The sequence below is a fragment of the Danio rerio genome, chromosome 14 (assembly GCF_052040795.2).
Source record: "Danio rerio strain M-AB ecotype USA chromosome 14, GRCz13ab, whole genome shotgun sequence".
Classification (NCBI taxonomy): Eukaryota; Metazoa; Chordata; class Actinopteri; order Cypriniformes; family Danionidae; genus Danio; species Danio rerio.
Window position 1 is genome coordinate 31,131,423 of NC_141034.1, and position 11,333 is coordinate 31,142,755.

General features: G+C 35.9%; 1 long non-coding RNA gene across 1 annotated transcript; it reads left to right on the top strand.

The window, feature by feature from the left end:
* Positions 1-7,259: 7,259 nt before the first annotated feature.
* Positions 7,260-11,333, top strand: LOC137487591 (uncharacterized). Its single transcript, XR_015507531.1, has 6 exons — positions 7,260-7,930; positions 8,176-8,319; positions 9,031-9,147; positions 9,241-9,282; positions 9,602-9,685; positions 10,336-11,333. It is a non-coding gene; the product is annotated as an uncharacterized LOC137487591 (long non-coding RNA).

The window sequence follows — 11,333 nt, forward strand, 5'->3', positions numbered from 1 at the left end:
ATACAGAATTCAGAATATACAAAAATCACAATTATTAGCGTCCCTGTTTATTTTTTTCCCCAATTTCTGTTTAACAGAAATTTGTAAACATATTAGTTTTAATAACTCATGTCTTATAACTGATTTATTTTATCTTTGCCATGATGACAGTAAATAATATTTTACTAATTTTTTTCAGGACACTTCTATACAGTTTATTGTGACATTTAAAGGCTTAACTAGATTATTTGGGTTTATTAGTCAGGTTAGGGTAATTAGGCAAGTTATTGTATAATGATGGTTTGTTCCGCCGACTATCGGAAAAATATAGCTTAAAGGGGCTAATAATTTTGTCCTTAAAATGGATTTTTAAAAATTATTAACTGCTTTTCTGCTAGCCAAAATAAAACAAATAAGACTTTCTCCAGAAGAAAATAAAATATTATCAGACATGCTGTGAAAATTTTCTTACCCTGTTAAATATAATTTGGGAAATATAAAAATATATATATTTTAAAAAATTACTGGGGGGCTAATAATTCTGACCAACTGTAGACTTTGACTATTCGCATTTCTTTGAAAGTAAAAAACAAACATGCTGAGGCCATTCAAAGCTAAATGATTAAAAAACTTACTTACAACATTATCACCTACTCTAAAATCCACATCCTCAGCAGGAGACCACACAAAACATACACTATAATGGTTTTGCAAATGCATGTCTGCTACTTATTTCTTCATTAACAGTCTTCTACTAATATTTAAATGACATTAGTGTTGACCATAAAAATAAAGCTTGACCTTCAGTCGTCCAAAAGAGTCCTGAAATCACCTTTTCAACATAATAGAAATATTTTACCCATCATATACTGTATCGAAAGAAAATCAAATCTTCTCATCTCTGCTCACATGTTCTTCCAAATCATTGTGAACATGATGAGCTCTCGCTGCTTTCTGGTCACACTGTGCTTTTTTACTTCTTATGGAAAAATGAACTGGCCTATGGCAAGACGGGGAAAATTGAATCCCATGTGTGAAGCACGAGAGACTGGACAACATAATACTATTACAGTATCAGTGCAAGAACCAATGTGCATTGAGCCTAATGATTGAATTAGTTTGACCTGTTTTTTAGATTAAACCGAAAATCTAGATGGATTGCAGGCACAGTTTTATTTGATGGTTAATACTACAATGAAACAAGCAAACTAATCCTTTTTCATTGAAAGAACTGGTATTATCACTAACATACTAAATAATAAATTATGAATTCATTTACAGGGGAGGCAGATTAATTTGTGGCATCCTAGAAGAGATCATGCAAGTTGTAAAACAGAAACAAGCACGCAGAGACACATACACACACAAAAACATAAAGCTTAAAATATAGTATATATTGATATTCAAATATATATGGTTTAAACACACATGCCTCCTAAAAAGCAGACATTTGTATATGAGATTAGCCATAGATTCGTTTAGTGGCACTAAAGTTAACCTAGTCAAACTAATTATTTCATTATTGCTAATCAAAATGTAAACATGTTTTTCATAAAAAAAAAAATTATACACTTCAATAACATATTCAAGATATTTTTGTTTACCTGCAGATTGCATAACATATTGCTATCTAGTTACTACATAACAATAAAAACAAATATTCAATTTGGTTGCCTTGTCTGTCCTTGGAAAATGTGAATGCATGGGATAATTATAAGAGTCAGTTCAGATTGTCATCCTGGATATTTTGCTGTTTATAAACGTTTCTGTGCACATACAAATTATATTAAAGTTTGAACAAATAACTTTAGTTTGAATGTAATCATTTGACATTCAAGAATGTCAGGTCCTGCATTATTGTGAGAATGAAAATATTGTGCTATTAGTATATGTAACTTAGGTTGCCATTAAGGCACAAAGAAAAATAGAGATACATGAACATAAAAACATAGAAACAATAATATGAAACCCAAAACACACACACACACACACACACACACACATATATATATATATATATATATATATATATATATATATATATATATATATATATATATATATATATATATATATATATATAATGTGTGTGTGTGTGTGTGTGTGTGTGTGTGTGTGTACTGTAGAGTCAAACTATGTTATTGAGAAAACTGGACATTACACTTTAAAACTGCACCTAAATATAGAACATACAAATAGTGATTTTTGGCTCTACATTTAACCCATCCAAATGCATACACACACCAGTGAACACTGAGCAGTAGGCAACCACTGCTGTGGCGCCCAGAGAGCAGTTGGGGTATCAGTGCCTTGTTTATGAGACTCACCTCAGCCTTGGTATTGAGGTTGGTGGGAGGGCTGGTTATTCACTCCCAACAAGCCGTCTGGGTGAAGTATAGACCAGATCCGCCTACGTGTAACCCAATTTTAGCCCGATTAACATTAACCTAAAAATACTTTTGATATGCATGATACACAATGTAAGCAAAGTCAGTAACATTTACAAGACACCTGCAAGTAGTAGCCGTAGTTTCACTTTTTTTCGGTAAAGTATAGACCCCATCTAGTCTGCCTATGTGTAACCCATCTCTAGCCCAAAAAACTTTTAATTTGGTTACATGTCTTTTTTGGCAACAAATACTTTGTGATATGTATGATATTCTTTCAAGAAAGAACAGTCAAAAGCATTTATAAAGTGTTTTGGGTTTTTAAAAAAAATATATTTTATTTTCATAGCCTGAGCATAGCCTTGAATTAACTTATCATCAGAGGTCAGAGATAGTATTTATAGCCCACTGATAGTCTAAACTGATTCACTGTACTACCGTCAATCCCTCCTGAAGCTGAGGCCCCGTTTACACTAATACATTTTAGTTTTAAAATGGTGTTGTAGGATGAAAACGATCCAAGTCCACACTGAGATTTCACCTAGCGTGTCCAAAAATCTCAGTCCACAAAATACCGCTGAAAACGCACATCCTGTGACCATACACACACTCTGGCATCCGCTACAACATGCGCACATCTGAGCTCCAGGCAATCGGTGGGTACATTGAGCCCACAGATGAGAGCAGTGCTCGTCGGACAGTGCATCAAAGATATACTGCTGGATCTCATGTCGCTATTGTTAAACGTGATATTTAATTCATCTTGTCTCTATCTTAATGACTCTTTAGACTTTTGAATCTCTTCTCAGGTAACGTGTTTTGGCTGAGCGCAAAGATTAATTAATATATTAATTTACCACGCACACTGATTCTACACATTTGACTGATTGCTTGCTTTTACTTCCTATACTAAATAAAAGTATTGTACTCTATATTTTTTATAATAGCCATTATTGATTATTAAAACTATTTTCTAATTTATTTCAAATTTTCAATGAAAATGAAAGGAGGCAGTCAGTATGTTACAGGCACCGATTTGTTATAAATATGCGTACAGTGAAGATGACGGTCATTTAAATATGTAGCTACATGAGGCCTTAACATTTTTTAATGTTTGCTAAGTTGTTATGATTAAAATGAAAGGGTGAAATGTAGCCAGGGTGATGTGAATGACGTTATAAAGTACACTGTACAACTTGAAGATTTACCCGACATTTCCTTCAGAATTTGTTTTCTATATCAAACTTGCAAAGTCTAAACTTACAATAAAAAGATGCAAGACTGATCTTTGTGTAGCCTACTTAATATTGAGAAAAAGCCCCAATCAGATCAAATGTCTGCAGTGCCGCCTCCATTTTCAGATGTGTCTGTTTTCACCCATCCACTCTAAGGCAGAGCAGCAGCGCTTTCAAATGAAAATGGCCTCTTCAGCGTTTCCAAAATGCTACGTTTTTGAGGCGCAACAAAAACAAAAACATTAATGCAAAAAAACAAAAACATTAATGCAAACAGGGCCTGAGACTCGAATCTGCGACATTCCGATCACAACATGAAACAGGCAACATCAGGCAACATAACATTGTTTTCGCTCTTTGACCAGAGGCACATAGTGTAGTTTTTAATGATCCTGAGTCGCTTGTTCATGCTAGAAATGTAACAGTGACGTGGGTCAGTATTGTCTTGTAAAACACATCAACTTTTATTAACAGTTCAAAAGGGACCTTCACCCTATTCATAACAATCCATTCCCTCAAACTGTACTCCCTGATTAACAAATCAGAGCATTGGATTTGAAATTCACTTTACTAGTTGTGAGCATACAAAGTTCAAAAGCACACATCTCTGAAGCAATCTCTTCAATTATGAATTATTCACCAGATATTATTCCAAAGGTCATCTTATAGTAATTAGTATCCTGCTGTAGACTAAACAGCCTCAAGGTACCTGATGGCCAGTTTAATTACAATTTATAATGAGCATGCTGTTTGACACCCCCTATATGTTCAACCGACAGCCTCTGCAGATGGTACTTTGAAAACGAGGTGCGTTCCCACTAAAGAAACATATTTGCAAAGTTAACAAGTGTTCTTGAAGCCGGCCACGAATGAACAATAAGAAGGTGTGAGTTGCTTGCAAATGGCCACTTCAATCAATTTCCTATTCTGAGGCATTTTTCACAATCTCGCCGGCCGGTCTCATAGCGTATTGTATTTTCAGCTTTTGCCAGAGACAAATTACAAATGGCTTGCTCTGTGATTCAATAGTAACTTTGTTATTACTTTGTCACCGCACCGGTTTAAACTCTCACTCGTTCTGTCTTCCTGTATTCGCTTCTGATTTCAAAACTATTGCTAGGTTTAAACGCTGGGTCAACACGGCAATGAGACATAAGCCACAGAGCTGCACTAACTTCAGCAACCCACTTGAGCAAAAGGAAAAAGCTGAAGATCTTCAGTGGCGATGTGATGACCCCATCTAGACGTCCTTGATGAGATACTCTCTCTGTACACATAAGCCGCCTTTCGCCAGCCGCAATGTCACCGCACAGTAACCTCAAATCTACCAACTCGTTTAGCTTCTGTGCTCAGATCGCTACATCTACAGGGACTTACCTTGAGCAGGAGTGGAAACTGAGGTGGGCTTTAGCCACACAATCAGTCTGGCAAGCCCTGTCTACAGGTGAAGCTGTGGCCAAATTATACTTGGGAACTGCAAAATATTTTAAACGAATGATACAATGGTCAAAATAGGATTTCACATAAAATATCCAAAGCAATATGTAAAATATCCAGTATATACACCCTGAGAAAAAAAGGTAGGAGAAAGTTAATTTTAAAGTATTTATGTTGATACCTTCAAGGTACATATACTGTACGCACAGGAATTTTAAGAGGTACACTTTTTAAGTTACTAATATGTCCTTCTGAGATACCAATATGGACCCTTTAGCTACAAATTTGTACCTTCTGTAAAGGTACCGCCTCAGTGACAACCCTGTAGCCTACCCTGTAATTTCTGAGAGTGTATGTAAAAATATGCAATCTACTCATCTCCTTTGCAGTGGTGTAATCATGTAGATTTATGGTGCATACTTGGCTGATGCGATTGTTATATGAGCCATCTGAAATTTGCACCAAATAAGAGGACCAAGTCTGCTGAAAAGAAAAGTCTCTGCCCATTTTCAAATGAACACTGGTACAGTTTGACTAAAATATAGTATGTTCACTACACAGACCAAGGGTATCTATAAGCAGATCAAAAACAAGACATGATGTTGCAAGATGCGACCATAAAAAAGACAGAATGCTCAAGCTTACCTGTTTTATTTCATCATGGTTGTCATGTTGTACTTCTTACAACAGATCTTCATATCTCTGCAGCTTTATCTAGTGCTGTTTTGACTCCATTCTGAGACATTTCTGAATGGGTAGAGCAGTTAAAATATCCATATACAAATTACAGATGGTAGATCACTTCAGCTTACTTTTTTAATTTCAGCTTGTACAGTGCATAAAGGTTTATGCATATTGGTGATATTTTAGGAGTTATCATTTGGATTATTATACCCACATTTGTGTACAAATTAATTACCATGTATCTGTTTCAAATATGTCTGTTTATTAGCTAGAATAGCAAATATGTAGTTTTTAGCGCTTGTTCTACCAGGAATATGTCACATTACTCATCTAACCCAGGTTCATTCTGAAAACGTAGTACTAGGAACATTTCTGCAGATGGCAATTTATATTAAATATATCTATATACTAATATAGCTGCATTTAATTAAGTGAACGGGGCGGTGCGACGCCGTTACTTTTCACGCTCACCGGCTTCCCGATTACCTCCGTGTGGAAGGCTTTCCTGCCGCAACCAGTTTTTCCAGTTAGCTTGTCGTGTCCGTTGGCAGGAATTAAGACGCAGAGAGGAGCTGACCACGACGACAACGATGACCGGATTCGAGTCCGGGAAAGAGCGGTTTCAGAAATCAGGCAAGACAAAAACAGAACTAAAAAAATAAAGTGAAAGAGTTCAAAACAGGGTGAGAATGTGGTGAAATCCGAAAATGTGGTAAAAATCAGATGAGGGCTTTTCTTTTTCTGGATGGCTTTTGTAAATAGTTGCTTGGGTTTAGGGAAGCAAGTGGGTGGATGGGTCAATCGGTAAAACTGGTTGGGGTTAGGGATGAAGGAGGAGGGTGGATCAGCCGATTGGCCGGTTGCCCAGTCAATCATTCAGTCAGTCAGTCAGACAGACAGTCACTCGACAGTAGCCTCCGGTGGTTTTACGCGAGAACAGCGCGGGTGCGAACAGCGCTCACGAGAGATGTTCGAGATGTGAAAAAGCGCACACAGCGGCCTCTCACGGATTCGTGTAAACAAAAACTGTACAAATATGTACCTCCCAGGACGTATTTTGCTGTCTCCAGAAATGTCCACGGGACTACATTTTCATAATGAGCTTGGGTTGTACTCATTATAATCAGTTCCAAGCAATAGCCACGAGACACAAGGAATACCGAAAGTCACGTCACTCATCACAATCAGTTCCCACCACAAGACACAAGGAATATATAAGCTGTCCATCCGTTTCATTAATTTGGTTACAGATACTGACACAGACGTTCACCCACCCTCCTCCCCATCACTACCTAATGGTCCTGTCCAGGGGGGTAGGCACTGCCCTTGTCTTCTTCCTCGGCAGTCATAGCTGGATCTAAAGCATGGGTGCCCAAACTTTTTCCTAGAAAGGGCCAAAAAGCAAACTTGATTGAGGGCTGTGGGCCTAATATATATACCAAACCGTATGTAATATTCGCCATGGATAATTTTATTTGGTAATATTTAAAAATAACTGAAAAACAGTACTTTAAATCATATTAATTAATGTGTCATTGTAACATAACATGTAATAATCAACTTATAACAGTAAAAATATAAACAATCCCATTTATAACACAATAGAGTTTAATGTGGAATACACTAGTCAAGCGGCTCCTGCCTATACCTTGATTTTAATATATCTTACATTTAAAAAGTTTGATTCATTTATAACATTTTAATTGGATCATTTAATTTCAGTTTTTAGCTTAGCAATAAAACAAAGAATCAAAATGTTACGTTGAATTTGAAATTATGATTTCTGTCAAAGGCATTCGTTCCAATCACCTCTCCATCATTCTCCCTCTCTTTTCTGATAGGATGGTGGGCCAAATCAAAGGTTACCATGGGCCAGCTTTTGCCTGTGCACTGTTAGACATTTCTGTAAATTACACAGTTATTTACTGTATTTCACCCAGTGTAATACTGCAAATTCCTTTTACGGTAAATAACTGTATTTACCGTTGCATTATGGGAATTTAGTGTGACGTCGAACAACATATACAGCGATGTACTGTATTTGTAAAAATACGTGTATTATACTGTATTTTCCACAACTGCTTCAACGCCACCTTGCGCAATTCCACTACTCTGCACCACATTTTGCCTGAGGAACCTGGAGCAATTCTGGAGGACAATTTATTAGTGTGCCTGAAGAACATACTGGATTTAACAAACTTTACTCTGGTAAGCTGAGGCAGTGTTTCATTTTACAGAATGTTTTGTGGACGAGAATAGAACAAAGTAAAGTATAAAGTTGGCTATTATTATTTTCTCTGGCTTGGCGTTATTTCGCCCATTTGAGAAATATATCATCTATTAAGATGTTACCTTTATTTAATTTATTACATTAACACTACTATTATTTTAAATAAGACTGTTTATGACTATTAGCCATTGTTCTCGTCATATCTTTTTATTTATTTACATAGGAACCGGTGTTGCAGCGGGTTTTGGTTTAGGAGGGAACCAGAGGTATGCAGACAGTTTTGGAGGACACTTAGCACGAGACAACGGTCCGGCAGAGAGTGTTTTCCCCCAGAAGAATATGAATGAAAGACCATCAAATAATCCAGGTAAAAGCGCGTCTGTCTGTGCTGACAACACTCGACATTGATTTGAGCACCTCTTTTAGCATTTGTTTGCTCGGCAATATTGGCTGAAGCGATCTTAAAATGGTAATGTTAACTGTTAGCTAAACTGAGCTAAGTTTATACTGAATTGGACTCAAACTCATTTTAACGTGCAATGTTTAACTTATATTGATTTATACTATATATATTAGATGTTGTGAACTTATTTTTCTCTGGTTTAGAGTAACTTATAACGTTAGCTTGAGAAAATAACATCGCGACGTAACCTATAAGAACGTTAACGTAAATCTGTACAATATGCATAGAGGTAAAGTTGGTTTTATATTCACACATTCGTTCATTTAGAAGACTCTATACTGTTTACCATGTTACTTTGAATATTCGATCAGAATTAGCATGCCAGTATGACTTGAAATCAACATTAACACTGTTTATTTGACCGTGAGCATGTTGTACTTTGATAGTCATTAGCTGCTAAAATGATTTCGCTATTTAGAGTTTGCAAATAATACTTTTATGAAATTAAATTATTAAGGGGGAAGTCTGAATCTGCTAATATAAAACCAACTTTACCTCTATGCATTATGCTAATAACCACCTTTTTGCTATTTATTGTTTGCTAATTATTTTTTTATCACAACTCTTGACATTTGGTTTAACATAATTGTTACCATTATATTTTTTTCTGTTTAGATATGGCACGAGCACAGCAGCAGGTTTTGTCTGAAGAAACAAACAGCATTTCGGAGGAACATCTTGATCAGCACAGCCTTATGCTTAAAAAATAAGCAAGACCAGTAAGCAACCAAGGTAAACAAATAAAAAAAAAAGTTGTGTGGAGGTTGTGGATTGTAGCATGGTATTCTTATCTGTATTTTTGGCTTTTTTATGGTCTCAATATAGAATACTGGGAGCCTGCCTGTGCAAACTGGACCTCATACAATAGTAAGTACTGTACATCTATTTGTTTCTCAATATAGTAACGTTACTTTTAATACAAAATGTGTCACATGTTTAGTTGCTAGCTAAATAAAAAATATTTTTCCCTTTTTTTTTAAACCATTTAGTAGGGTTTTTTTCATCTTTGTTTATAATATTTTTGAGCAGATTGAGGTCTGTCATGGGTCTGACATTTCAAAATACAATAATTAGTATTGGGATACATGCATTTGTCTATGTATTAAATGTCTTTTTCCCCATATCATGTTGCCTAAATATTTTGTAATAAATAAAATAATAAAAATTTTTGTATAAATAATTCCAGAGGATGAAACAAAATGCACAGCAACAACCAGAGTGAGCCAGAAGAAGGCAGAAGTAGTGAAGAGAATGACAACCATGAACAACAGTGAGTTATCCTTCTTTCACCAGCTAACTGAGAACTTGGATTAGGTGAGACACCTTTGAAATGTCTAACAGTGTGGGCCCTACTTTGGTCATCTCTGATCTAACAGTGAAGAGAATGACAACCATGAACAACAGTGAGTTATCCTTCTTTCACCAGCTAACTGAGAACTTGGATTAGGTGAGACACCTTTGAAATGTCTAACAGTGTGGGCCCTACTTTGGTCATCTCTGATCTAACAGTGAAGAGAATGACAACCATGAACAACAGTGAGTTATCCTTCTTTCACCAGCTAACTGAGAACTTGGATTAGGTGAGACACTCTCAATAATTGTATCAGTATTCAGTCAGTTTTAGTTTATTAGGAATACATAAAACAAATTGTCTAATCTGTCCTGCAGTGAATCAACCCATCACAAATGCTACAATGTTTTTGTTAAACCTTGTTAGGGAAAAAAATAAACAGGACATTCTGGTTAGTTATCTTTTAAACATGGTAGTGAGCAGGTTATGAGCAGGAGCCAGTTGCTCAGTACCAGCTGAAAACTAGCCCCCCCCAGCTGCCATGCTTCAAAATAATTAACCAGTATATGATTTATTTTTTTTAAACAAGCTTCTTCTATGCTCATGTTAGTCTGTTTGTCCTTATCCAGAGTTCTTCATAATCCTGGACTGGGCCAAATCCTGACCAGATGCTGTGGTGGTCATGGAGGAGTGAATCCTAAAAGACACACGTGATCAATGAGTTTCCGCATTGATCCAATGGGCCAGCCTGACCACCTGCTGGTGAACTTTCAAGCCTCCGGTGCCTAGACTGCGGCCTTGCACAAGTTTGGCTAGAGGAGAACTGGTCGTGCCCAACTGAGCCTGGTATCTCTCAAGGGCTTTTATTCTACACTTTCGTCAGTTGGTGAAGTTTCTTCCATGCCACTGTCGCCACTGGATCGCTTGGCTACGATTGGTGGATCGGTGGATTTGCTCTTCAGTGTTTGGACTTTCAGCAGTGACATTTACTGCTTCAATTCTGAAAACTGGACTGAAGCAGCTTCAATTTACAAGAACTTCTATGTTAAGCTGCTTTGACATCATTGATCTACATTGTAAAAGTGCAATAGAAATAAAGATGAATTGCATTTGAACATGTGAATTCAGACCTTGTTGAGCATTTGACACCAGAATCAGTAATATTTTAAAGTTGGGTTGTTTCTGAGTCGGCTAATAGTTACAAACATTTATTTTTCCAACAATATGCAATTCAGAAGTTTAAATTTTTATTGTACATGTATGTTCTAGTGCTTTGTGTGATTTATTTATTTTAATGTGTTGATTTTATTGCTTAATGTAATTTTCACACATTTTCCTTAAATGCTTTAAGCATTATTAATGTTTTAAAGAATGGAATATTTTGTAATTGTGTCTGGTTTAATGTCAGTAGTACTTAGTACAATTGGGTTTTTTTTTTTCTCAACAATATGCAGGTCAGACACTTAAATTAGTTTTGTACATGTATGTTAATGTGCTTTGTCATTTTCAATGTTTTTTTTTCTCAAAATAAAATATTTTGAATGATTGAAATGTAATGTTTTTACACATTTTTAAGCTTGTTTTAAGCATCTCCAATGTTTTAAATAAAGAGTGTTTATTTTGTTAA